We start from the raw sequence: 21,939 nt of genomic DNA, 5'->3' as shown, positions 1-21,939 counted from the left end.
ATCTAAACGACATAATAAAAATGCAACCGCACCACGGATTCCCAGACAGTCTCCCACACTGGTACTAGGGAGGCGTTAAGCTGTGTAACTTCTGCGATCTAACGAGAGCAGGCACATTCAGCTTAGAATGGCCATTAACATTAAATGCTTTAATCCATAGTCCTTTTTAATCGATTGTGAAACAAAATCTAAACGACATAATAAAAAGGCAACCGCACCACTGATTCCCAGACAGTCTCCCACACTGGTACTAGCGAGGCCTTAAGCTGTGTAACTTCTGCGATCTGACGAGAGCAGGCACATTCAGCTTAGAATGGCCATTGACATTAAAAGCCTTAATCCATAGTCCTATTTAATCTATTGTGAAACAAAATCTAAACAACATAATAAAAAGTCAACCGCACCATGGATTCCCAGACAGTCTCCCACACTGGTACTAGCGAGGCCTTAAGCTGTGTAACTTCTGCGATCTGACGAGAGCAGGGACATTCAGTTTAGAATGGCCATTGACATTAAATGCTTTAATCCATAGTCCTTTTTAATCGATTGTGAAACAAAATCTAAACGACATAACAAAAATGCAACCGCACCACGGATTCCCAGACAGTCTCCCACACTGGTACTAGCGAGGCCTTAAGCTGTGTAACTTCGGCGATCTGACGAGAGAAGGCACATTCAGCTTAGAATGGCCATTGACATTAAATGCTTTAATCCATAGTCCTTTTTAATCGATTGTGAAACAAAATCTAAACGACATAATAAAAAGTCAACCGCACCACGGATTCCCAGACAGTCTCCCACACTGGTACTAGCGAGGCCTTAAGCTGTGTAACTTCTGCGATCTGACGAGAGCAGGGACATTCAGCTTAGAATGGCCATTGACATAAAATGCTTTAATCCATAGTCCTTTTTAATCGATTGTGAAACAAAATCTAAACGACATAATAAAAAGTCAACCGCACCACGGATTCCCAGACAGTCTCCCACACTGGTACTAGCGAGGCCTTAAGCTGTGTAACTTCTGCGAACTGACGAGAGCAGGGACATTCTGCTTAGAATGGCCATTGACATTAAATGCTTTAATCCATAGTCCTTTTTAATCGATTGTGAAACAAAATCTAAACGACATAATAAAAACTCAACCGCACCACGGATTCCCAGACAGTCTCCCACACTGGTACTAGAGAGGCATTAAGCTGTGTAACTTCTGCGTTCTGATGAGAGCAGGCACATTCAGCTTAGAATGGCCATTGACGTTAAATGCTTTAATCCATAGTCCTATTTAATCTATTGTGAAACAAAATCTAAACGACATAATAAAAAGTCAACCGCACCACGGATTCCAAGACAGTCTCCCACACTGGTACTAGCGAGGCCTTAAGCTGTGTAACTTCTGCGATCTGACGAGAGCAGGCACATTCAGCTTAGAATGGCCATTGACATTAAATGCTTTAATCCATAGTCCTTTTTAATCGATTGTGAAACAAAATCTAAACGACATAATAAAAAGTCAACCGCACCACGGATTCCCAGACAGTCTCCCACACTGGTACTAGCGAGGCCTTAAGCTGTGTAACTTCTGCGATCTGACGAGAGCAGGGACATTCAGCTTAGAATGGCCATTGACATTAAATGCTTTAATCCATAGTCCTTTTTAATCGATTGTGAAACAAAATCTAAACGACATAATAAAAATTCAACCTTACCACGAATTCCCAGACAGTCTCCCACACTGGTACTAGTGAGGCCTTAAGCTGTGTAACTTCTGCGTTCTGACGAGAGCAGGCACATTCAGCTTAGAATGGCAATTGACGTTAAATCCTTTAATCCATAGTCCTATTTAATCTATTGTGAAACAAAATCTAAACGACATAATAAAAAGTCAACCGCACCACGAATTCCCAGACAGTCTCCCACACTGGTACTAGCGAGGCCTTAAGCTGTGTAACTTCTGCGTTCTGACGAGAGCAGGCACATTCAGCTTAGAATGGCAATTGACGATAAATCCTTTAATCCATAGTCCTTTTTAATCGATTGTGAAACAAAATCTAAACGACATAATAAAAATTCAACCGCACCACGGATTCCCAGACAGTCTCCCACACTGGTACTAGCGAGGCCTTAAGCTGTGTAACTTCTGCGATCTGACGAGAGCAGGGACATTCAGCTTAGAATGGCCATTGACATTAAAAGCCTTAATCCATAGTCCTATTTAATCTATTGTGAAACAAAATCTAAACAACATAATAAAAAGTCAACCGCACCACGGATTCCCAGACAGTCTCCCACACTGGTACTAGCGAGGCCTTAAGCTGTGTAACTTCTGCGATCTGACGAGAGCAGGGACATTCAGCTTAGAATGGCCATTGACATTAAAAGCCTTAATCCATAGTCCTATTTAATCTATTGTGAAACAAAATCTAAACAACATAATAAAAAGTCAACCGCACCACGGATTCCCAGACAGTCTCCCACACCGGTACTAGCGAGGCCTTAAGCTGTGTAACTTCTGCGATCTGACGAGAGCAGGGACATTCAGTTTAGAATGGCCATTGACATTAAATGCTTTAATCCATAATCCTTTTTAATCGATAGTGAAACAAAATCTAAACAACATAATAAAATTTCAACCGCTCCACGAATTCCCAGACAGTCTCCCACACTGGTACCAGCGAGGCCTTAAGCTGTGTAACTTCTGCGATCTGACGAGAGCAGGGACATTCAGCTTAGAATGTCCATTGACATTAAATGCTTTAATCCATAGTCCTTTTTAATCGATTGTGAAACAAAATCTAAACGACATAATAAAAACTCAACCGCACCACGGATTACCAGACAGTCTCCCACACTGGTACTAGCGAGGCATTAAGCTGTGTAACTTCTGCGTTCTGATGAGAGCAGGCACATTCAGCTTAGAATGGCCATTGACGTTAAATGCTTTAATCCATAGTCCTATTTAATATATTGTGAAACAAAATCTAAACAACATAATAAAAAGTCAACCGCACCACGGATTCCCAGACAGTCTCCCACACTGGTACTAGCGAGGCCTTAAGCTGTGTAACTTCTGCGATCTGACGAGAGCAGGCACATTCAGCTTAGAATGGCCATTGACATTAAATGCTTTAATCCATAGTCCTTTTTAATCGATTGTGAAACAAAATCTAAACGACATAATAAAAATTCAACAGCACCACGGATTCCCAGACAGTCTCCCACACTGGTACTAGCGAGGCCTTAAGCTGTGTAACTTCTGCGATCTGACGAGAGCAGGCACATTCAGCTTAGAATGGCCATTGACTTTAAATGCTTTAATCCATAGTCCTTTTTAATCGATTGTGAAACAAAATCTAAACGACATAATAAAAAGGCAACCGCACCACGGATTCCCAGACAGTCTCCCACACTGGTACTAGCGAGGCCTTAAGCTGTGTAACTTCTGCGATCAGACGAGAGCAGGGACATTCAGCTGAGAATGGCCATTGACATTAAATGCTTTAATCCATAGTCCTTTTTAATCGATTGTGAAACAAAATCTAAACGACATAATAAAAAGTCAACCGCACCACGAATTCCCAGACAGTCTCCCACACTGGTACTAGCGAGGCCTTAAGCTGTGAAACTTCTGCGATCTGACGAGAGCAGGCACATTCGGCTTAGAATGGCCATTGACAATAAATGCTTTAATCCAATGTCCTTTTTAATCGATTGTGAAACAAAATCTAAACAACATAATAAAAAGGCAACCGCACCACGGATTCCCAGACAGTCTCCCACACTGGTACTAGCAAGGCCTTAAGCTGTGTAACTTCTGCGATCTGACGAGGGAAGGCACATTCAGCTTAGAATGGCAATTGACATTAAATGCTTTAATCCATAGTCCTTTTTAATCGATTGTGAAACAAAATCTAAACGACATAATAAAAAGTCAACCGCACCACGGATTCCCAGACAGTGTCCCACACTGGTACTAGCGAGGCCTTGAGCTGTGTAACTTCTGCGATCTGACGAGAGCAGGCACATTCAGCTTAGAATGGTCATTGACATTAAATGCTTTAATCCATAGTCCATTTTAATCGATTGTGAAACAAATCTAAACGACATAATGAAAAGTCAACCGTACCTCGGATTCCCAGACAGTCTCTCACACTCGTACTAGCGAGGCCTTGAGCTGTGTAACTTCTGCGATCTGACGAGAGCAGGCACATTCAGCTTAGAATGGCCATTGACATTAAATGCTTTAATCCATAGTCCATTTTAATCGATTGTGAAACAAATCTAAACGACATAATAAAAAGTCAACCGCACCTCGGATTCCCAGACAGTCTCTCACACTCGTACTAGCGAGGCCTTAAAGTGTTATATATCTGCGATTTGACGAGAAAAGGCACATTTAAGCTTAGAATGGCTATTAACTTTTAAAGCTTTAGTCTATTTTTATTTTTAAACAATTGTGAAAGAAATTCTAAACGACATAATAAAAAGTCAACAGCACCACGGAAGCCCAGAATGTCTCCCACACTGTTACTAGCGAGGTGTTAAAGTGTTATTGATCTGCGATTTGACGAGAAAAGGCACATTACACCTAAGAATAGCCATTAACTTTTAAAGCTTTAGTTTATTATTATTTTTAATCGATTGTGAAACAAATTCTAAACGACATAATAAAATGTCAACCGCACCATGGATTCCCAGACAGCCTCCCACACTGGTACTAGCAAGGCCTTAAGCTGTGTAACTTCTGCAATCTGACGAGAGCAGGCACATTCAGCTTAGAATGGCCATTGACATTAAAAGCCTTAATCCATAGTCCTATTTAATCTATTGTGAAACAAAATCTAAACAACATAATAAAAAGTCAACCGCACCACGGATTCCCAGACAGTCTCCCACACTGGTACTAGCGAGGCCTTAAGCTGTGTAACTTCTGCGATCTGACGAGAGCAGGGACATTCAGCTTAGAATGGCCATTGACATTAAAAGCCTTAATCCATAGTCCTATTTAATCTATTGTGAAACAAAATCTAAACAACATAATAAAAAGTCAACCGCACCACGGATTCCCAGACAGTCTCCCACACCGGTACTAGCGAGGCCTTAAGCTGTGTAACTTCTGCGATCTGACGAGAGCAGGGACATTCAGTTTAGAATGGCCATTGACATTAAACGCTTTAATCCATAGTCCTTTTTAATCGATAGTGAAACAAAATCTAAACAACATAATAAAAATTCAACCGCTCCACGAATTCCCAGACAGTCTCCCACACTGGTGCTAGCGAGGCCTTAAGCTGTGTAACTTCTGCGATCTGACGAGAGCAGGGACATTCAGCTTAGAATGGCCATTGACATTAAATGCTTTAATCCATAGTCCTTTTTAATCGATTGTGAAACAAAATCTAAACGACATAATAAAAACTCAACCGCACCACGGATTACCAGACAGTCTCCCACACTGGTACTAGCGAGGCATTAAGCTGTGTAACTTCTGCGTTCTGATGAGAGCAGGCACATTCAGCTTAGAATGGCCATTGACGTTAAATGCTTTAATCCATAGTCCTATTTAATATATTGTGAAACAAAATCTAAACGACATAATAAAAAGTCAACCGCACCACGGATTCCCAGACAGTCTCCCACACTGGTACTAGCGAGGCCTTAAGCTGTATAACTTCTGCGATCTGACGAGAGCAGGCACATTCAGCTTAGAATGGCCATTGACATTAAATGCTTTATTCCATAGTCCTTTTTAATCGATTGTGAAACAAAATCTAAACGACATAATAAAAATTCAACAGCACCACGGATTCCCAGACAGTCTCCCACACTGGTACTAGCGAAGCCTTAAGCTGTGTAACTTCTGCGATCTGACGAGAGCAGGCACATTCAGCTTAGAATGGCCATTGACATTAAATGCTTTAATCCATAGTCCTTTTTAATCGATTGTGAAACAAAATCTAAACGACATAATAAAAATTCAACAGCACCACGGATTCCCAGACAGTCTCCCACACTGGTACTAGCGAGGCCTTAAGCTGTGTAACTTCTGCGATCTGACGAGAGCAGGCACATTCAGCTTAGAATGGCCATTGACATTAAATGCTTTAATCCATAGTCCTTTTTAATCGATTGTGAAAAAAAATCTAAACGACATAATACAAAGTCAACCGCACCACGGATTCCCAGACAGTCTCCCACACTGGTTCTAGCGAGGCCTTAAGCTGTGTAACTTCTGCGATCTGACGAGAGCAGGCACATTCAGCTTAGAATGGCCATTGACTTTAAATGCTTTAATCCATAGTCCTTTTTAATCGATTGTGAAACAAAATCTAAACGACATAATAAAAAGGCAACCGCACCACGGATTCCCAGACAGTCTCCCACACTGGTACTAGCGAGGCCTTAAGCTGTGTAACTTCTGCGATCAGACGAGAGCAGGGACATTCAGCTGAGAATGGCCATTGACATTAAATGCTTTAATCCATAGTCCTTTTTAATCGATTGTGAAACAAAATCTAAACGACATAATAAAAAGTCAACCGCACCACGAATTCCCAGACAGTCTCCCACACTGGTACTAGCGAGGCCTTAAGCTGTGAAACTTCTGCGATCTGACGAGAGCAGGCACATTCGGCTTAGAATGGCCATTGACAATAAATGCTTTAATCCATAGTCCTTTTTAATCGATTGTGAAACAAAATCTAAACAACATAATAAAAAGGCAACCGCACCACGGATTCCCAGACAGTCTCCCACACTGGTACTAGCGAGGCCTTAAGCTGTGTAACTTCTGCGATCTGACGAGGGCAGGCACATTCAGCTTAGAATGGCAATTGACATTAAATGCTTTAATCCATAGTCCTTTTTAATCGATTGTGAAACAAAATCTAAACGACATAATAAAAAGTCAACCGCACCACGGATTCCCAGACAGTGTCCCACACTGGTACTAGCGAGGCCTTGAGCTGTGTAACTTCTGCGATCTGACGAGAGCAGGCACATTCAGCTTAGAATGGTCATTGACATTAAATGCTTTAATCCATAGTCCATTTTAATCGATTGTGAAACAAATCTAAACGACATAATGAAAAGTCAACCGTACCTCGGATTCCCAGACAGTCTCTCACACTCGTACTAGCGAGGCCTTGAGCTGTGTAACTTCTGCGATTTGACGAGAGCAGGCACATTCAGCTTAGAATGGCCATTGACATTAAATGCTTTAATCCATAGTCCATTTTAATCGATTGTGAAACAAATCTAAACGACATAATAAAAAGTCAACCGCACCTCGGATTCCCAGACAGTCTCTCACACTCGTACTAGCGAGGCCTTAAAGTGTTATATATCTGCGATTTGACGAGAAAAGGCACATTTAAGCTTAGAATGGCTATTAACTTTTAAAGCTTTAGTCTATTTTTATTTTTAAACAATTGTGAAAGAAATTCTAAACGACATAATAAAAAGTCAACAGCACCACGGAAGCCCAGAATGTCTCCCACACTGTTACTAGCGAGGTGTTAAAGTGTTATTGATCTGCGATTTGACGAGAAAAGGCACATTACACCTAAGAATAGCCATTAACTTTTAAAGCTTTAGTTTATTATTATTTTTAATCGATTGTGAAACAAATTCTAAACGACATAATAAAATGTCAACCGCACCATGGATTCCCAGACAGCCTCCCACACTGGTACTAGCAAGGCCTTAAGCTGTGTAACTTCTGCGATCTGACGAGAGCAGGCACATTCAGCTTAGAATGGCCATTGACATTAAATGCTTTAATCCATAGTCCTTTTTAATCGATTGTGAAACAAAATCTAAACGACATAATAAAAAGTCAACCGCACCACGGATTCCCAGACAGTCTCCCACACTGGTACTAGCGAGGCCTTAAGCTGTGTAACTTCTGCGATCTGACGAGAGCAGGCACATTCAGCTTAGAATGGCCATTGACATTAAATGCTTTAATCCATAGTCCTTTTAAATCGATTGTGAAACAAAATCTAAACGACATAATAAAAAGTCAACCGCACCACACATTCCCAGACAGTCTCCCACACTGGTACCAGCGAGGCCTTAAGCTGTGTAACTTCTGCGATCTGACGAGAGCAGGGACATTCAGCTTAGAATGGCCATTGACATTAAAGGCTTTAATCCATAGTCCTTTTTAATCGATTGTGAAACAAAATCTAAACGACATAATAAAAAGTCACCCGCACCACGGATTCCCAGACAGTCTCCCACACTGGTACTAGCGAGGCCTTAAGCTGAGTAACTTCTGCGATCTGACGAGAGCAGGGACATTCAGCTTAGAATGGCCATTGACATTAAATGCTTTAATCCATAGTCCTTTTTAATCGATTGTGAAACAAAATCTAAACGACATAATAAAAATTCAACCGCACAACGGATTCCGAGACAGTCTCCCACACTGGTACTAGCGAGGCCTTAAGCTGGGTAACTTCTGCGCTCTGACGAGAGCAGGCACATTCAGCTTAGAATGGCCATTGACATTAAATGCTTTAATCCATAGTCCTTTTTAATCGATTGTGAAACAAAATCTAAACGACATAATAAAAAGTCAATCGCACCACGGATTCCCAGACAGTCTCCCACACTAGTACTAGCGAGGCCTTAAGCTGTGTAACTTCTGCGCTCTGACGAGAGCAGGCACATTCAGCTTAGCATGGCCATTGACTTTAAATGCTTTAATCCATAGTCCTTTTTAATCGATTGTGAAACAAAATCTAAACGACATAATAAAAAGTCAACCGCACCACGTATTCCCAGACAGTCTCCCACACTAGTACTAGCGAGGCCTTAAGCTGTGTAACTTCTGCGTTCTGACGAGAGCAGGCACATTCAGCTTAGAATGGCCATTGACATTAAATGCTTTAATCCATAGTCCTATTTAATCTATTGTGAAACAAAATCTAAACGACATAATAAAAACTCAACCGCACCACGGATTCCCAGACAGTCTCCCACACTGGTACTAGCGAGGCCTTAAGCTGTGTAATTTCTGCGATCTGACGAGAGCAGGCACATTCAGCTTAGAATGGCCATTGACATTAAATGCTTTAATCCATAGTCCTTTTTAATCGATTGTGAAACAAAATCTAAACGACATAATAAAAAGTCAACCGCACCACGGATTCCCAGACAGTCTCCCACACTGGTACTAGCGAGGCCTTAAGCTGTGTAACTTCTGCGATCTGACGAGAGCAGGCACATTCAGCTTAGAATGGCCATTGACATTAAAAGCCTTAATCCATAGTCCTATTTAATCTATTGTGAAACAAAATCTAAACGACATAATAAAAAGTCAACCGCACCACGGATTCCCAGACAGTCTCCCACACTGGTACTAGCGAGGCCTTAAGCTGTGTAACTTCTGCGATCTGACGAGAGCAGGGACATTCAGCTTAGAACGGCCATTGACATTAAATGCTTTAATCCATAGTCCTTTTTAATCGATTGTGAAACAAAATCTAAACGACATAATAAAAATTCAACCGCACCACGGATTCCCAGACAGTCTCCCACACTGGTACTAGCGAGGCCTTAAGCTGTGTAACTTCTGCGATCTGACGAGAGCAGGCACATTCAGCTTAGAATGGCCATTGACGTTAAATGTTTTAATCCATAGTCCAATTTAATCTATTGTGAAACAAAATCTAAACGAAATAATAAAAAGTCAACCGCACCACGGATTCCCAGACAGTCTCCCACACTGGTACTAGCGAGACATTAAGCTGTTTAACTTCTGCAATCTAACGAGAGCATGCACATTCAGCTTAGAATGGCCATTGACATTAAATGCTTTAATCCATAGTCCTTTTTAATCGATTGTGAAACAAAATCTAAATGACATAATAAAAAGTCAACCGCACCACGGATTCCCAGACAGTCTCCCACACTGGTACTAGCGCGGCCTTAAGCTGTGTAACTTCTGCGATAAGACCAGAGCAGGCACATTCAGCTTAGAATGGCCATTGACATTAAAAGCCTTAATCCATAGTCCTATTTAATCTATTGTGAAACAAAATCTAAACAACATAATAAAAAGTCAACCGCACCACGGATTCCCAGACAGTCTCCCACACTGGTACTAGCGAGGCCTTAAGCTGTGTAACTTCTGCGATCTGACGAGCGCAGGCACATTCAGCTTAGAATGGCCATTGACGTTAAATGCTTTAATCCATAGTCCTATTTAATCTATTGTGAAACAAAATCTAAACGACATAATAAAAAGTCAACCGCACCACGGATTCCAAGACAGTCACCCACACTGGTACTAGCGAGGCGTTAAGCTGTGTAACTTCTGCGATCTAACGAGAGCAGGCACATTCAGCTTAGAATGGCCATTGACATTAATTGCTTTAATCCATAGTCCTTTTTAATCGATTGTGAAACAAAATCTAAACGACATAATAAAAAGTCAACCGCACCACGGATTCCCAGACAGTCTCCCACACTGTTACTAGCGAGGCCTTAAGCTGTGTAACTTCTGCGATCTGACGAGAGCAGGCACATTCAGCTTAGAATAGCCATTGACATTAAAAGCCTTAATCCATAGTCCTATTTAATCTATTGTGAAACAAAATCTAAACAACATAATAAAAAGTCAACCGCACCACGCATTCCCAGACAGTCTCCCACACTGGTACCAGCGAGGCCTTAAGCTGTGTAACTTCTGCGATCTGACGAGAGCAGGGACATTCAGCTTAGAATGGCCCTAGATATTAAAGGCTTAAATCCATAGTCCTTTTTAATCGATTGTGAAACAAAATCTAAACGACATAATAAAAACTCAACCGCACCACGGATTCCCAGACAGTCTTCCACACTAGTACTAGCGAGGCCTTAAGTTGTGTAACTTCTGCGATCTGACGAGAGCAGGCACATTCAGCTTAGAATGGACATTGACATTAAAAGCCTTAATCCATAGTCCTATTTAATCTATTGTGAAACAAAATCTAAACAACATAATAAAAAGTCAACCGCACCACGGATTCCCAGACAGTCTCCCACACTGGTACTAGCGAGGACTTAAGCTATATAACTTCTGCGTTCTGACGAGAGCAGGCACATTCAGCTTAGAATGGCCATTGACGTTAAATGCTTTAATCCATAGTCCTTTTTAATCGATTGTGAAACAAAATCTAAACGACATAATAAAAAGTCAACCGCACCACGGATTCCCAGACAGTCTCCCACACTAGTACTAGCGAGGCCTTAAGCTGTGTAACTTCTGCGATCTGACGAGAGCAGGCACATTCAGCTTAGAATGGCCATTGACATTAAATGCTTTAATCCATAGTCCTTTTTAATCGATTGTGAAACAAAATCTAAACGACATAATAAAAAGTCAACCGCACCACGGATTCCCAGACAGTCTCCCACACTGGTACTAGCGAGGCCTTAAGCTGTGTAACTTCTGCGTTCTGACGAGAGCAGGAACATTCAGCTTAGAATGGCCATTGACGTTAAATGCTTTAATCCATAGTCCTATTTAATCTATTGTGAAACAAAATCTAAACGACATAATAAAAAGTCAACCGCACCACGGATTCCCAGACAGTCTCCCACACTGGTACTAGCGAGGCCTTAAGCTGTGTAATTTCTGCGATCTGACGAGAGCAGGCACATTCAGCTTAGAATGGCCATTGACATTAAATGCTTTAATCCATAGTCCTTTTTAATCGATTGTGAAACAAAATCTAAACGACATAATAAAAATTCAACCGCACCACGGATTCCCAGACAGTCTCCCACACTGGTACTAGCGAGGCCTTAAGCTGTGTAACTTCTGCGATCTGACGAGAGCAGGCACATTCAGCTCAGAATGGCCATTGACATTAAATGTTTTAACCCATAGTCCAATTTAATCTATTGTGAAACAAAATCTAAACGAAATAATAAAAAGTCAACCGCACCACGGATTCCCAGACAGTCTCCCACACTGGTACTAGCGAGGCGTTAAGCTGTGTAACTTCTGCGATCTAACGAGAGCAGGGACATTCAGCTTAGAATGGCCATTGACATAAAATGCTTTAATCCATAGTCCTTTTTAATCGATTGTGAAACAAAATCTAAACGACATAATAAAAAGTCAACCGCACCACGGATTCCCAGACAGTCTCCCACACTGGTACTAGCGAGGCCTTAAGCTGTGTAACTTCTGCGATCTGACGAGAGCAGGCACATTCAGCTTAGAATGGCCATTGACATTAAAAGCCTTAATCCATAGTCCTATTTAATCTATTGTGAAACAAAATCTAAACAACATAATAAAAAGTCAACCACACCACACATTCCCAGACAGTCTCCCACACTGGTACCAGCGAGGCCTTAAGCTGTGTAACTTCTGCGATCTGACGAGAGCAGGGACATTCAGCTTAGAATGGCCATTGACATTAAAGGCTTTAATCCATAGTCCTTTTTAATCGATTGTGAAACAAAATCTAAACGACATAATAAAAAGTCACCCGCACCACGGATTCCCAGACAGTCTCCCACACTGGTACTAGCGAGGCCTTAAGCTGAGTAACTTCTGCGATCTGACGAGAGCAGGCACATTCAGCTTAGAATAGCCATTGACATTAAATGCTTTAATCCATAGTCCTTTTTAATCGATTGTGAAACAAAATCTAAACGACATAATAAAAAGTCAACAGCACCACGGATTCCCAGACAGTCTCCCACACTGGTACTAGCGAGGCCTTAAGCTGTGTAACTTCTGCGATCTGACGAGAGCAGGGACATTCAGCTTAGAATGGCCATTGACATTAAATGCTTTAATCCATAGTCCTTTTTAATCGATTGTGAAACAAAATCTAAACGACATAATAAAAATTCAACCGCACAACGGATTCCGAGACAGTCTCCCACACTGGTACTAGCGAGGCCTTAAGCTGGGTAACTTCTGCGATCTGACGAGAGGAGGCACATTCAGCTTAGAATGGCCATTGACATTAAATGCTTTAATCCATAGTCCTTTTTAATCGATTGTGAAACAAAATCTAAACGACATAATAAAAAGTCAATCGCACCACGGATTCCCAGACAGTCTCCCACACTAGTACTAGCGAGGCCTTAAGCTGTGTAACTTCTGCGATCTGACGAGAGCAGGCACATTCAGCTTAGCATGGCCATTGACTTTAAATGCTTTAATCCATAGTCCTTTTTAATCGATTGTGAAACAAAATCTAAACGACATAATAAAAAGTCAACCGCACCACGTATTCCCAGACAGTCTCCCACACTGGTACTAGCGAGGCCTTAAGCTGTGTAACTTCTGCGTTCTGACGAGAGCAGGCACATTCAGCTTAGAATGGCCATTGACGTTAAATGCTTTAATCCATAGTCCTATTTAATCTATTGTGAAACAAAATCTAAACGACATAATAAAAAGTCAACCACACCACGGATTCCCAGACAGTCTCCCACACTGGTACTAGCGAGGCCTTAAGCTGTGTAATTTCTGCGATCTGACGAGAGCAGGCACATTCAGCTTAGAATGGCCATTGACATTAAATGCTTTAATCCATAGTCCTTTTTAATCGATTGTGAAACAAAATCTAAACGACATAATAAAAAGTCAACCGCACCACGGATTCCCAGACAGTCTCCCACACTGGTACTAGCGAGGCCTTAAGCTGTGTAACTTCTGCGATCTGACGAGAGCAGGCACATTCAGCTTAGAATGGCCATTGACATTAAAAGCCTTAATCCATAGTCCTATTTAATCTATTGTGAAACAAAATCTAAACGACATAATAAAAAGTCAACCGCACCACGGATTCCCAGACAGTCTCCCACACTGGTACTAGCGAGGCCTTAAGCTGTGTAACTTCTGCGATCTGACGAGAGCAGGGACATTCAGCTTAGAATGGCCATTGACATTAAATGCTTTAATCCATAGTCCTTTTTAATCGATTGTGAAACAAAATCTAAACGACATAATAAAAATTCAACCGCACCACGGATTCCCAGACAGTCTCCCACACTGGTACTAGCGAGGCCTTAAGCTGTGTAACTTCTGCGATCTGACGAGAGCAGGCACATTCAGCTTAGAATGGCCATTGACGTTAAATGTTTTAATCCATAGTCCAATTTAATCTATTGTGAAACAAAATCTAAACGAAATAATAAAAAGTCAACCGCACCACGGATTCCCAGACAGTCTCCCACACTGGTACTAGCGAAACATTAAGCTGTTTAACTTCTGCAATCTAACGAGAGCATGCACATTCAGCTTAGAATGGCCATTGACATTAAATGCTTTAATCCATAGTCCTTTTTAATCGATTGTGAAACAAAATCTAAATGACATAATAAAAAGTCAACCGCACCACGGATTCCCAGACAGTCTCCCACACTGGTACTAGCGCGGCCTTAAGCTGTGTAACTTCTGCGATAAGACCAGAGCAGGCACATTCAGCTTAGAATGGCCATTGACATTAAAAGCCTTAATTCATAGTCCTATTTAATCTATTGTGAAACAAAATCTAAACAACATAATAAAAAGTCAACCGCACCACGGATTCCCAGACAGTCTCCCACACTGGTACTAGCGAGGCCTTAAGCTGTGTAACTTCTGCGATCTGACGAGAGCAGGCACATTCAGCTTAGAATGGCCATTGACGTTAAATGCTTTAATCCATAGTCCTATTTAATCTATTGTGAAACAAAATCTAAACGACATAATAAAAAGTCAACCGCACCACGGATTCCAAGACAGTCACCCACACTGGTACTAGCGAGGCGTTAAGCTGTGTAACTTCTGCGATCTAACGAGAGCAGGCACATTCAGCTTAGAATGGCCATTGACATTAATTGCTTTAATCCATAGTCCTTTTTAATCGATTGTGAAACAAAATCTAAACGACATAATAAAAAGTCAACCGCACCACGGATTCCCAGACAGTCTCCCACACTGTTACTAGCGAGGCCTTAAGCTGTGTAACTTCTGCGATCTGACGAGAGCAGGCACATTCAGCTTAGAATAGCCATTGACATTAAAAGCCTTAATCCATAGTCCTATTTAATCTATTGTGAAACAAAATCTAAACAACATAATAAAAAGTCAACCGCACCACGCATTCCCAGACAGTCTCCCAAACTGGTACCAGCGAGGCCTTAAGCTGTGTAACTTCTGCGATCTGACGAGAGCAGGGACATTCAGCTTAGAATGGCCATTGACATTAAAGGCTTTAATCCATAGTCCTTTTTAATCGATTGTGAAACAAAATCTAAACGACATAATAAAAACTCAACCGCACCACGGATTCCCAGACAGTCTCCCACACTGGTACTAGCGAGGCCTTAAGTTGTGTAACTTCTGCGTTCTGACGAGAGCAGGCACATTCAGCTTAGAATGGCCATTGACATTAAATGCTTTAATCCATAGTCCTTTTTAATCGATTGTGAAACAAAATCTAAACGACATAATAAAAAGTCAACCGCACCACGGATTCCCAGACAGTCTCCCACACTGGTACTAGCGAGGTCTTAAGCTGTGTAACTTCTGCGTTCTGACGAGAGCAGGAACATTCAGCTTAGAATGGCCATTGACATTAAATGCTTTAATCCATAGTCCTTTTTAATCGATTGTGAAACAAAATCTAAACGACATAATAAAAAGTCAACCGCACCACGCATTCCCAGACAGTCTCCCACACTGGTACCAGCGAGGCCTTAAGCTGTGTAACTTCTGCGATCTGACGAGAGCAGGCACATTCAGCTTAGCATGGCCATTGACATTAAAGGCTTTAATCCATAGTCCTTTTTAATCGATTGTGAAACAAAATCTAAACGACATAATAAAAACTCAACCGCACCACGGATTCCCAGACAGTCTCCCACACTGGTACTAGCGAGGCCTTAAGTTGTGTAACTTCTGCGATCTGACGAGAGCAGGCACATTCAGCTTAGAATGGACATTGACATGAAAAGCCTTAATCCATAGTCCTTTTTAATCGATTGTGAAACAAAATCTAAACGACATAATAAAAAGTCAACCGCACCACGGATTCCCAGACAGTCTCCCACACTGGTACTAGCGAGGCCTTAAGCTGTGTAATTTCTGCGATCTGACGAGAGCAGGCACATTCAGCTTAGAATGGCCATTGACATTAAATGCTTTAATCCATAGTCCTTTTTAATCGATTGTGAAACAAAATCTAAACGACATAATAAAAAGTCAACCGCACCACGGATTCCCAGACAGTCTCCCACACTGGTACTAGCGAGGCCTTAAGCTGTGTAACTTCTGCGATCTGACGAGAGCAGGGACATTCAGCTTAGAATGGCCATTGACATTAAATGCTTTAATCCATAGTCCTTTTTAATCGATTGTGAAACAAAATCTAAACGACATAATAAAAATTCAACTGCACCACGGATTCCCAGACAGTCTCCCACACTGGTACGAGCGAGGCGTTAAGCTGTGTAACTTCTGCAATCTGACGAGAGCAGGCACATTCAGCTTAGAATGCCCATTGACATTAAAAGCCTTAATCCATATTCCTATTTAATCTATTGTGAAACAAAATCTATACAACATAATAAAAAGTCAACTGCACCACGGATTCCCAGACAGTCTCCCACACTGGTACTAGCGAGGCCTTAAGCTGTGTAACTTCTGTGATCTGACGAGAGCAGGGACATTCAGCTTAGAATGGACATTAACATTAAATTCTTTAATCCATAGTCCTTTTTAATCGATTGTGAAACAAAATCTAAACGACATAATAAAAATTCAACCGCACCACGGATTCCCAGACAGTCTCCCACACTGGTACTAGCGAGGCCTTAAGCTGTGTAACTTCTGCGTTCTGACTAGAGCAGGGACATTCAGCTTAGAATGGCCATTGACGTTAAATGCTTTAATCCATAGTCCTATTTAATCTATTGTGAAACAAAATCTAAACGACATAATAAAAAGTAAACCACACCACGGATTCCCAGACAGTCTCCCACACTGGTACTAGCGAGGCCTTAAGCTGTGTAATTTCTGCGATCTGACGAGAGCAGGGACATTCAGCTTAGAATGGCCATTGACATTAAATGCTTTAATCCATAGTCCTTTTTAATCGATTGTGAAACAAAATCTAAACGACATAATAAAAAGTCAACCGCACCACGGATTCCCAGACAGTCTCCCACACTGGTACTAGCGAGGCCTTAAGCTGTGTAACTTCTGCGATCTGACGAGAGCAGGGACATTCAGCTTAGAATGGCCATTGACATGAAATGCTTTAATCCATAGTCCTTTTTAATCGATTGTGAAACAAAATCTAAACGACATAATAAAAATTCAACTGCACCACGGATTCCCAGACAGTCTCCCACACTGGTACGAGCGAGGCGTTAAGCTGTGTAACTTCTGCGATCTGACGAGAGCAGGCACATTCAGCTTAGAATGCCCATTGACATTAAAAGCCTTAATCCATATTCCTATTTAATCTATTGTGAAACAAAATCTATACAACATAATAAAAAGTCAACTGCACCACGGATTCCCAGACAGTCTCCCACACTGGTACTAGCGAGGCCTTAAGCTGTGTAACTTCTGTGATCTGACGAGAGCAGGGACATTCAGCTTAGAATGGACATTAACATTAAATTCTTTAATCCATAGTCCTTTTTAATCGATTGTGAAACAAAATCTAAACGACATAATAAAAATTCAACCGCACCACGGATTCCCAGACAGTCTCCCACACTGGTACTAGCGAGGCCTTAAGCTGTGTAACTTCTGCGTTCTGACTAGAGCAGGGACATTCAGCTTAGAATGGCCATTGACGTTAAATGCTTTAATCCATAGTCCTATTTAATCTATTGTGAAACAAAATCTAAACGACATAATAAAAAGTCAACCGCACCACGGATTCCCAGACAGTCTCCCACACTGGTACTAGCGAGGCCTTAAGCTGTGTAACTTCTGCGATCTGACGAGAGCAGGCACATTCAGCTTAGAATGGCCATTGACGTTAAATGCTTTAATCCATAGTCCTATTTAATCTATTGTGAAACAAAATCTAAACGACATAATAAAAATTCAACCGCACCACGGATTCCCAGACAGTCTCCCACACTGGTACTAGCGAGGCCTTAAGCTGTGTAACTTCTGCGATCTGACGAGAGCAGGCACATTCAGCTTAGAATAGCCATTGACATTAAAAGCCTTAATCCATAGTCCTATTTAATCTATTGTGAAACAAAATCTAAACAACATAATAAAAAGTCAACCGCACCACGCATTCCCAGACAGTCTCCCACACTGGTACCAGCGAGGCCTTAAGCTGTGTAACTTCTGCGATCTGACGAGAGCAGGGACATTCAGCTTAGAATGGCCATTGACATTAAAGGCTTTAATCCATAGTCCTTTTTAATCGATTGTGAAACAAAATCTAAACGACATAATAAAAACTCAACCGCACCACGGATTCCCAGACAGTCTCCCACACTGGTACTAGCGAGGCCTTAAGTTGTGTAACTTCTGCGATCTGACGAGAGCAGGCACATTCAGCTTAGAATGGACATTGACATTAAAAGCCTTAATCCATAGTCCTATTTAATCTATTGTGAAACAAAATCTAAACAACATAATAAAAAGTCAACCGCACCACGGATTCCCAGACAGTCTCCCACACTGGTACTAGCGAGGACTTAAGCTATGTAACTTCTGCGTTCTGACGAGAGCAGGTACATTCAGCTTAGAATGGCCATTGACGTTAAATGCTTTAATCCATAGTCCTTTTTAATCGATTGTGAAACAAAATCTAAACGACATAATAAAAAGTCTACCGCACCACGGATTCCCAGACAGTCTCCCACACTAGTACTAGCGAGGCCTTAAGCTGTGTAACTTCTGCGATCTGACGAGAGCAGGCACATTCAGCTTAGAATGGCCATTGACATTAAATGCTTTAATCCATAGTCCTTTTTAATCGATTGTGAAACAAAATCTAAACGACATAATAAAAAGTCGACCGCACCACGGATTCCCAGACAGTCTCCCACACTGGTACTAGCGAGGCCTTAAGCTGTGTAACTTCTGCGTTCTGACGAGAGCAGGAACATTCAGCTTAGAATGGCCATTGACGTTAAATGCTTTAATCCATAGTCCTATTTAATCTATTGTGAAACAAAATCTAAACGACATAATAAAAAGTAAACCGCACCACGGATTCCCAGACAGTCTCCCACACTGGTACTAGCGAGGGCTTAAGCTGTGTAATTTCTGCGATCTGACGAGAGCAGGCACATTCAGCTTAGAATGGCCATTGACATTAAATGCTTTAATCCATAGTCCTTTTTAATCGATTGTGAAACAAAATCTAAACGACATAATAAAAAGTCAACCGCACCACGGATTCCCAGACAGTCTCCCACACTGGTACTAGCGAGGCCTTAAGCTGTGTAACTTCTGCGATCTGACGAGAGCTGGGACATTCAGCTTAGAATGGCCATTGACATTAAATGCTTTAATCCATAGTCCTTTTTAATCGATTGTGAAACAAAATCTAAACGACATAATAAAAATTCAACCGCACCACGGATTCCCAGACAGTCTCCCACACTGGTACGAGCGAGGCGTTAAGCTGTGTAACTTCTGCGATCTGACGAGAGCAGGCACATTCAGCTTAGAATGCCCATTGACATTAAAAGCCTTAATCCATAGTCCTATTTAATCTATTGTGAAACAAAATCTAAACAACATAATAAAAAGTCAACTGCACCACGGATTCCCAGACACTCTCCCACACTGGTACTAGCGAGGCCTTAAGCTGTGTAACTTCTGTGATCTGACGAGAGCAGGGACATTCAGCTTAGAATGGACATTGACATTAAATTCTTTAATCCATAGTCCTTTTTAATCGATTGTGAAACAAAATCTAAACGACATAATAAAAATTCAACCGCACCACGGATTCCCAGACAGTCTCCCACACTGGTACTAGCGAGGCCTTAAGCTGTGTAACTTCTGCGTTCTGACTAGAGCAGGGACATTCAGCTTAGAATGGCCATTGACGTTAAATGCTTTAATCCATAGTCCTATTTAATCTATTGTGAAACAAAATCTAAACGACATAATAAAAAGTCAACCGCACCACGGATTCCCAGACAGTCTCCCACACTGGTACTAGCGAGGCCTTAAGCTGTGTAACTTCTGCGATCTGACGAGAGCAGGCACATTCAGCTTAGAATGGCCATTGACGTTAAATGCTTTAATCCATAGTCCTATTTAATCTATTGTGAAACAAAATCTAAACGACATATAAAAAATTCAACCGCACCACGGATTCCCAGACAGTCTCCCACACTGGTACTAGCGAGGCCTTAAGCTGTGTAACTTCTGCGATCTGACGAGAGCAGGCACATTCAGCTTAGAATAGCCATTGACATTAAAAGCCTTAATCCATAGTCCTATTTAATCTATTGTGAAACAAAATCTAAACAACATAATAAAAATTCAACCGCACCACGCATTCCCAGACAGTCTCCCACACTGGTACCAGCGAGGCCTTAAGCTGTGTAACTTCTGCGATCTGACGAGAGCAGGGACATTCAGCTTTGAATGGCCATTGACATTAAAGGTTTTAATCCATAGTCCTTTTTAATCTATTGTGAAACAAAATCTAAACAACATAATAAAAACTCAACCGCACCACGGATTCCCAGACAGTCTCCCACACTGGTACTAGTGAGGACTTAAGCTATGTAACTTCTGCGTTCTGACGAGAGCAGGCACATTCAGCTTAGAATGGCCATTGACGTTAAATGCTTTAATCCATAGTCCTTTTTAATCGATTGTGAAACAAAATCTAAACGACATAATAAAAAGTCAACCGCACCACGGATTCCCAGACAGTCTCCCACACTGGTACCAGCGAGGCCTTAAGCTGTGTAACTTCTGCGATCTGACGAGAGCAGGGACATTCAGCTTAGAATGGCCATTGACATTAAAGGAATTAATACATAGTCCTTTTTAATCGATTGTGAAACAAAATCTAAACGACATAATAAAAACTCAACCGCACCACAGATTCCCAGACAGTCTCCCACACTGGTACTAGCGAGGCCTTAAGCTGTGTAACTTCTGCGTTCGGACGAGAGCAGGCACATTCAGCTTAGAATGGCCATTGACGTTAAATGCTTTAATCCATAGTCCTATTTAATCTATTGTGAAACAAAATCTAAACGACATAATAAAAAGTCAACCGCACCACGGATTCCCAGACAGTCTCCCACACTGGTACTAGCGAGGCGTTAAGCTGTGTAACTTCTGCGATCTAACGAGAGCAGGCACATTCAGCTTAGAATGGCCATTGACTTTAAATGCTTTAATCCATAGTCCTTTTTAATCGATTGTGAAACAAAATCTAAACGACATAATAAAAAGTCAACCGCACCACGGATTCCCAGACAGTCTCCCACACTGGTACTAGCAAGGCCTTAAGCTGTGTAACTTCTGCGATCTGACGAGAGCAGGCACATTCAGCTTAGAATGGCCATTGACATTAAAAGCCCTAATCCATAGTCCTATTTAATCTATTGTGAAACAAAATCTAAACAACATAATAAAAAGTCAACCGCACCACGGATTCCCAGACAGTCTCCCACACTGGTACTAGCGAGGACTTAAGCTATGTAACTTCTGCGTTCTGACGAGAGAAGGCACATTCAGCTTAGAATGGCCATTGACGTTAAATGCTTTAATCCATAGTCCTTTTTAATCGATTGTGAAACAAAATCTAAACGACATAATAAAAAGTCAACCGCACCACGGATTCCCAGACAGTCTCCCACACTGGTACTAGCGAGGCCTTAAGCTGTGTAACTTCTGCGATCTGACGAGAGCAGGGACATTCAGCTTAGAATGGCCATTGACATTAAAGGCTTTAATCCATAGTCCTTTTTAATCGATTG

General features: G+C 41.6%; 89 pseudogenes; all 89 read right to left on the bottom strand.

Moving 5' to 3' along the window:
- Positions 1 to 206: 206 nt before the first annotated feature.
- Positions 207 to 325, bottom strand: LOC142669458 (5S ribosomal RNA; annotated as a pseudogene).
- A 67-nt stretch (positions 326 to 392) lies between these two features.
- LOC142670026 (5S ribosomal RNA) lies at positions 393 to 511 on the bottom strand (annotated as a pseudogene).
- Positions 512 to 764: 253 nt separating this feature from the next.
- Positions 765 to 883, bottom strand: LOC142670452 (5S ribosomal RNA; annotated as a pseudogene).
- Positions 884 to 950: 67 nt separating this feature from the next.
- LOC142670006 (5S ribosomal RNA) lies at positions 951 to 1,069 on the bottom strand (annotated as a pseudogene).
- Positions 1,070 to 1,136: 67 nt separating this feature from the next.
- On the bottom strand, positions 1,137 to 1,255 carry LOC142670107 (5S ribosomal RNA; annotated as a pseudogene).
- A 67-nt stretch (positions 1,256 to 1,322) lies between these two features.
- On the bottom strand, positions 1,323 to 1,441 carry LOC142670686 (5S ribosomal RNA; annotated as a pseudogene).
- Positions 1,442 to 1,508: 67 nt separating this feature from the next.
- Positions 1,509 to 1,627, bottom strand: LOC142670451 (5S ribosomal RNA; annotated as a pseudogene).
- Positions 1,628 to 1,694: 67 nt separating this feature from the next.
- LOC142670023 (5S ribosomal RNA) lies at positions 1,695 to 1,813 on the bottom strand (annotated as a pseudogene).
- A 67-nt stretch (positions 1,814 to 1,880) lies between these two features.
- Positions 1,881 to 1,999, bottom strand: LOC142670661 (5S ribosomal RNA; annotated as a pseudogene).
- A 67-nt stretch (positions 2,000 to 2,066) lies between these two features.
- Positions 2,067 to 2,185, bottom strand: LOC142669355 (5S ribosomal RNA; annotated as a pseudogene).
- A 67-nt stretch (positions 2,186 to 2,252) lies between these two features.
- Positions 2,253 to 2,371, bottom strand: LOC142670450 (5S ribosomal RNA; annotated as a pseudogene).
- A 67-nt stretch (positions 2,372 to 2,438) lies between these two features.
- LOC142669397 (5S ribosomal RNA) lies at positions 2,439 to 2,557 on the bottom strand (annotated as a pseudogene).
- A 439-nt stretch (positions 2,558 to 2,996) lies between these two features.
- On the bottom strand, positions 2,997 to 3,115 carry LOC142670046 (5S ribosomal RNA; annotated as a pseudogene).
- A 67-nt stretch (positions 3,116 to 3,182) lies between these two features.
- LOC142669199 (5S ribosomal RNA) lies at positions 3,183 to 3,301 on the bottom strand (annotated as a pseudogene).
- Positions 3,302 to 3,368: 67 nt separating this feature from the next.
- LOC142669530 (5S ribosomal RNA) lies at positions 3,369 to 3,487 on the bottom strand (annotated as a pseudogene).
- A 67-nt stretch (positions 3,488 to 3,554) lies between these two features.
- Positions 3,555 to 3,673, bottom strand: LOC142669889 (5S ribosomal RNA; annotated as a pseudogene).
- Positions 3,674 to 3,926: 253 nt separating this feature from the next.
- On the bottom strand, positions 3,927 to 4,045 carry LOC142669751 (5S ribosomal RNA; annotated as a pseudogene).
- Positions 4,046 to 4,670: 625 nt separating this feature from the next.
- On the bottom strand, positions 4,671 to 4,789 carry LOC142669767 (5S ribosomal RNA; annotated as a pseudogene).
- A 67-nt stretch (positions 4,790 to 4,856) lies between these two features.
- LOC142670449 (5S ribosomal RNA) lies at positions 4,857 to 4,975 on the bottom strand (annotated as a pseudogene).
- Positions 4,976 to 5,042: 67 nt separating this feature from the next.
- LOC142669395 (5S ribosomal RNA) lies at positions 5,043 to 5,161 on the bottom strand (annotated as a pseudogene).
- Positions 5,162 to 5,600: 439 nt separating this feature from the next.
- Positions 5,601 to 5,719, bottom strand: LOC142669384 (5S ribosomal RNA; annotated as a pseudogene).
- A 67-nt stretch (positions 5,720 to 5,786) lies between these two features.
- LOC142670548 (5S ribosomal RNA) lies at positions 5,787 to 5,905 on the bottom strand (annotated as a pseudogene).
- Positions 5,906 to 5,972: 67 nt separating this feature from the next.
- LOC142669187 (5S ribosomal RNA) lies at positions 5,973 to 6,091 on the bottom strand (annotated as a pseudogene).
- A 67-nt stretch (positions 6,092 to 6,158) lies between these two features.
- Positions 6,159 to 6,277, bottom strand: LOC142669731 (5S ribosomal RNA; annotated as a pseudogene).
- Positions 6,278 to 6,344: 67 nt separating this feature from the next.
- LOC142669529 (5S ribosomal RNA) lies at positions 6,345 to 6,463 on the bottom strand (annotated as a pseudogene).
- A 67-nt stretch (positions 6,464 to 6,530) lies between these two features.
- Positions 6,531 to 6,649, bottom strand: LOC142669888 (5S ribosomal RNA; annotated as a pseudogene).
- A 67-nt stretch (positions 6,650 to 6,716) lies between these two features.
- Positions 6,717 to 6,835, bottom strand: LOC142669488 (5S ribosomal RNA; annotated as a pseudogene).
- A 67-nt stretch (positions 6,836 to 6,902) lies between these two features.
- LOC142669750 (5S ribosomal RNA) lies at positions 6,903 to 7,021 on the bottom strand (annotated as a pseudogene).
- Positions 7,022 to 7,646: 625 nt separating this feature from the next.
- LOC142669149 (5S ribosomal RNA) lies at positions 7,647 to 7,765 on the bottom strand (annotated as a pseudogene).
- A 67-nt stretch (positions 7,766 to 7,832) lies between these two features.
- Positions 7,833 to 7,951, bottom strand: LOC142670034 (5S ribosomal RNA; annotated as a pseudogene).
- Positions 7,952 to 8,018: 67 nt separating this feature from the next.
- Positions 8,019 to 8,137, bottom strand: LOC142669655 (5S ribosomal RNA; annotated as a pseudogene).
- Positions 8,138 to 8,204: 67 nt separating this feature from the next.
- On the bottom strand, positions 8,205 to 8,323 carry LOC142669861 (5S ribosomal RNA; annotated as a pseudogene).
- A 253-nt stretch (positions 8,324 to 8,576) lies between these two features.
- LOC142670405 (5S ribosomal RNA) lies at positions 8,577 to 8,695 on the bottom strand (annotated as a pseudogene).
- A 67-nt stretch (positions 8,696 to 8,762) lies between these two features.
- Positions 8,763 to 8,881, bottom strand: LOC142669107 (5S ribosomal RNA; annotated as a pseudogene).
- Positions 8,882 to 8,948: 67 nt separating this feature from the next.
- On the bottom strand, positions 8,949 to 9,067 carry LOC142669146 (5S ribosomal RNA; annotated as a pseudogene).
- Positions 9,068 to 9,134: 67 nt separating this feature from the next.
- Positions 9,135 to 9,253, bottom strand: LOC142670022 (5S ribosomal RNA; annotated as a pseudogene).
- A 67-nt stretch (positions 9,254 to 9,320) lies between these two features.
- LOC142669246 (5S ribosomal RNA) lies at positions 9,321 to 9,439 on the bottom strand (annotated as a pseudogene).
- A 67-nt stretch (positions 9,440 to 9,506) lies between these two features.
- On the bottom strand, positions 9,507 to 9,625 carry LOC142669116 (5S ribosomal RNA; annotated as a pseudogene).
- A 439-nt stretch (positions 9,626 to 10,064) lies between these two features.
- On the bottom strand, positions 10,065 to 10,183 carry LOC142669297 (5S ribosomal RNA; annotated as a pseudogene).
- Positions 10,184 to 10,250: 67 nt separating this feature from the next.
- Positions 10,251 to 10,369, bottom strand: LOC142670090 (5S ribosomal RNA; annotated as a pseudogene).
- Positions 10,370 to 10,436: 67 nt separating this feature from the next.
- LOC142669677 (5S ribosomal RNA) lies at positions 10,437 to 10,555 on the bottom strand (annotated as a pseudogene).
- Positions 10,556 to 10,994: 439 nt separating this feature from the next.
- On the bottom strand, positions 10,995 to 11,113 carry LOC142669462 (5S ribosomal RNA; annotated as a pseudogene).
- Positions 11,114 to 11,180: 67 nt separating this feature from the next.
- Positions 11,181 to 11,299, bottom strand: LOC142669064 (5S ribosomal RNA; annotated as a pseudogene).
- Positions 11,300 to 11,366: 67 nt separating this feature from the next.
- On the bottom strand, positions 11,367 to 11,485 carry LOC142670668 (5S ribosomal RNA; annotated as a pseudogene).
- A 67-nt stretch (positions 11,486 to 11,552) lies between these two features.
- LOC142669285 (5S ribosomal RNA) lies at positions 11,553 to 11,671 on the bottom strand (annotated as a pseudogene).
- A 67-nt stretch (positions 11,672 to 11,738) lies between these two features.
- LOC142669194 (5S ribosomal RNA) lies at positions 11,739 to 11,857 on the bottom strand (annotated as a pseudogene).
- A 67-nt stretch (positions 11,858 to 11,924) lies between these two features.
- LOC142670000 (5S ribosomal RNA) lies at positions 11,925 to 12,043 on the bottom strand (annotated as a pseudogene).
- Positions 12,044 to 12,110: 67 nt separating this feature from the next.
- Positions 12,111 to 12,229, bottom strand: LOC142670010 (5S ribosomal RNA; annotated as a pseudogene).
- Positions 12,230 to 12,296: 67 nt separating this feature from the next.
- LOC142670016 (5S ribosomal RNA) lies at positions 12,297 to 12,415 on the bottom strand (annotated as a pseudogene).
- A 67-nt stretch (positions 12,416 to 12,482) lies between these two features.
- On the bottom strand, positions 12,483 to 12,601 carry LOC142669930 (5S ribosomal RNA; annotated as a pseudogene).
- A 67-nt stretch (positions 12,602 to 12,668) lies between these two features.
- LOC142669230 (5S ribosomal RNA) lies at positions 12,669 to 12,787 on the bottom strand (annotated as a pseudogene).
- A 253-nt stretch (positions 12,788 to 13,040) lies between these two features.
- Positions 13,041 to 13,159, bottom strand: LOC142669113 (5S ribosomal RNA; annotated as a pseudogene).
- Positions 13,160 to 13,226: 67 nt separating this feature from the next.
- LOC142670300 (5S ribosomal RNA) lies at positions 13,227 to 13,345 on the bottom strand (annotated as a pseudogene).
- A 67-nt stretch (positions 13,346 to 13,412) lies between these two features.
- Positions 13,413 to 13,531, bottom strand: LOC142670537 (5S ribosomal RNA; annotated as a pseudogene).
- A 67-nt stretch (positions 13,532 to 13,598) lies between these two features.
- On the bottom strand, positions 13,599 to 13,717 carry LOC142669998 (5S ribosomal RNA; annotated as a pseudogene).
- A 67-nt stretch (positions 13,718 to 13,784) lies between these two features.
- On the bottom strand, positions 13,785 to 13,903 carry LOC142670448 (5S ribosomal RNA; annotated as a pseudogene).
- A 67-nt stretch (positions 13,904 to 13,970) lies between these two features.
- Positions 13,971 to 14,089, bottom strand: LOC142669115 (5S ribosomal RNA; annotated as a pseudogene).
- Positions 14,090 to 14,528: 439 nt separating this feature from the next.
- On the bottom strand, positions 14,529 to 14,647 carry LOC142669986 (5S ribosomal RNA; annotated as a pseudogene).
- Positions 14,648 to 14,714: 67 nt separating this feature from the next.
- On the bottom strand, positions 14,715 to 14,833 carry LOC142670088 (5S ribosomal RNA; annotated as a pseudogene).
- Positions 14,834 to 14,900: 67 nt separating this feature from the next.
- LOC142669676 (5S ribosomal RNA) lies at positions 14,901 to 15,019 on the bottom strand (annotated as a pseudogene).
- Positions 15,020 to 15,086: 67 nt separating this feature from the next.
- LOC142669544 (5S ribosomal RNA) lies at positions 15,087 to 15,205 on the bottom strand (annotated as a pseudogene).
- A 67-nt stretch (positions 15,206 to 15,272) lies between these two features.
- LOC142669614 (5S ribosomal RNA) lies at positions 15,273 to 15,391 on the bottom strand (annotated as a pseudogene).
- A 67-nt stretch (positions 15,392 to 15,458) lies between these two features.
- LOC142670410 (5S ribosomal RNA) lies at positions 15,459 to 15,577 on the bottom strand (annotated as a pseudogene).
- Positions 15,578 to 15,644: 67 nt separating this feature from the next.
- On the bottom strand, positions 15,645 to 15,763 carry LOC142669089 (5S ribosomal RNA; annotated as a pseudogene).
- Positions 15,764 to 16,016: 253 nt separating this feature from the next.
- Positions 16,017 to 16,135, bottom strand: LOC142669273 (5S ribosomal RNA; annotated as a pseudogene).
- A 67-nt stretch (positions 16,136 to 16,202) lies between these two features.
- On the bottom strand, positions 16,203 to 16,321 carry LOC142670446 (5S ribosomal RNA; annotated as a pseudogene).
- Positions 16,322 to 16,574: 253 nt separating this feature from the next.
- On the bottom strand, positions 16,575 to 16,693 carry LOC142670289 (5S ribosomal RNA; annotated as a pseudogene).
- A 67-nt stretch (positions 16,694 to 16,760) lies between these two features.
- On the bottom strand, positions 16,761 to 16,879 carry LOC142669980 (5S ribosomal RNA; annotated as a pseudogene).
- A 67-nt stretch (positions 16,880 to 16,946) lies between these two features.
- Positions 16,947 to 17,065, bottom strand: LOC142669584 (5S ribosomal RNA; annotated as a pseudogene).
- Positions 17,066 to 17,132: 67 nt separating this feature from the next.
- On the bottom strand, positions 17,133 to 17,251 carry LOC142670444 (5S ribosomal RNA; annotated as a pseudogene).
- A 253-nt stretch (positions 17,252 to 17,504) lies between these two features.
- LOC142670288 (5S ribosomal RNA) lies at positions 17,505 to 17,623 on the bottom strand (annotated as a pseudogene).
- A 67-nt stretch (positions 17,624 to 17,690) lies between these two features.
- Positions 17,691 to 17,809, bottom strand: LOC142669979 (5S ribosomal RNA; annotated as a pseudogene).
- A 67-nt stretch (positions 17,810 to 17,876) lies between these two features.
- LOC142669974 (5S ribosomal RNA) lies at positions 17,877 to 17,995 on the bottom strand (annotated as a pseudogene).
- A 67-nt stretch (positions 17,996 to 18,062) lies between these two features.
- On the bottom strand, positions 18,063 to 18,181 carry LOC142669465 (5S ribosomal RNA; annotated as a pseudogene).
- A 67-nt stretch (positions 18,182 to 18,248) lies between these two features.
- Positions 18,249 to 18,367, bottom strand: LOC142669392 (5S ribosomal RNA; annotated as a pseudogene).
- A 253-nt stretch (positions 18,368 to 18,620) lies between these two features.
- LOC142669086 (5S ribosomal RNA) lies at positions 18,621 to 18,739 on the bottom strand (annotated as a pseudogene).
- A 67-nt stretch (positions 18,740 to 18,806) lies between these two features.
- On the bottom strand, positions 18,807 to 18,925 carry LOC142670400 (5S ribosomal RNA; annotated as a pseudogene).
- A 67-nt stretch (positions 18,926 to 18,992) lies between these two features.
- On the bottom strand, positions 18,993 to 19,111 carry LOC142670524 (5S ribosomal RNA; annotated as a pseudogene).
- Positions 19,112 to 19,178: 67 nt separating this feature from the next.
- On the bottom strand, positions 19,179 to 19,297 carry LOC142669832 (5S ribosomal RNA; annotated as a pseudogene).
- A 67-nt stretch (positions 19,298 to 19,364) lies between these two features.
- LOC142669428 (5S ribosomal RNA) lies at positions 19,365 to 19,483 on the bottom strand (annotated as a pseudogene).
- Positions 19,484 to 19,922: 439 nt separating this feature from the next.
- LOC142669978 (5S ribosomal RNA) lies at positions 19,923 to 20,041 on the bottom strand (annotated as a pseudogene).
- A 67-nt stretch (positions 20,042 to 20,108) lies between these two features.
- LOC142669961 (5S ribosomal RNA) lies at positions 20,109 to 20,227 on the bottom strand (annotated as a pseudogene).
- Positions 20,228 to 20,294: 67 nt separating this feature from the next.
- LOC142669464 (5S ribosomal RNA) lies at positions 20,295 to 20,413 on the bottom strand (annotated as a pseudogene).
- Positions 20,414 to 20,666: 253 nt separating this feature from the next.
- Positions 20,667 to 20,785, bottom strand: LOC142670153 (5S ribosomal RNA; annotated as a pseudogene).
- Positions 20,786 to 20,852: 67 nt separating this feature from the next.
- LOC142669237 (5S ribosomal RNA) lies at positions 20,853 to 20,971 on the bottom strand (annotated as a pseudogene).
- A 67-nt stretch (positions 20,972 to 21,038) lies between these two features.
- LOC142669205 (5S ribosomal RNA) lies at positions 21,039 to 21,157 on the bottom strand (annotated as a pseudogene).
- Positions 21,158 to 21,224: 67 nt separating this feature from the next.
- Positions 21,225 to 21,343, bottom strand: LOC142669784 (5S ribosomal RNA; annotated as a pseudogene).
- Positions 21,344 to 21,410: 67 nt separating this feature from the next.
- Positions 21,411 to 21,529, bottom strand: LOC142670556 (5S ribosomal RNA; annotated as a pseudogene).
- A 253-nt stretch (positions 21,530 to 21,782) lies between these two features.
- LOC142670443 (5S ribosomal RNA) lies at positions 21,783 to 21,901 on the bottom strand (annotated as a pseudogene).
- Between the last annotated feature and the right edge of the window lie 38 nt (positions 21,902 to 21,939).

This window comes from Rhinoderma darwinii, assembly GCF_050947455.1.
Source record: "Rhinoderma darwinii isolate aRhiDar2 chromosome 1 unlocalized genomic scaffold, aRhiDar2.hap1 SUPER_1_unloc_15, whole genome shotgun sequence".
Lineage (NCBI taxonomy): Eukaryota > Metazoa > Chordata > Amphibia > Anura > Rhinodermatidae > Rhinoderma > Rhinoderma darwinii.
The sequence above is the reverse complement of the archived record's forward strand: the minus strand, read 5'-3'. Positions and strand labels throughout refer to the sequence as shown.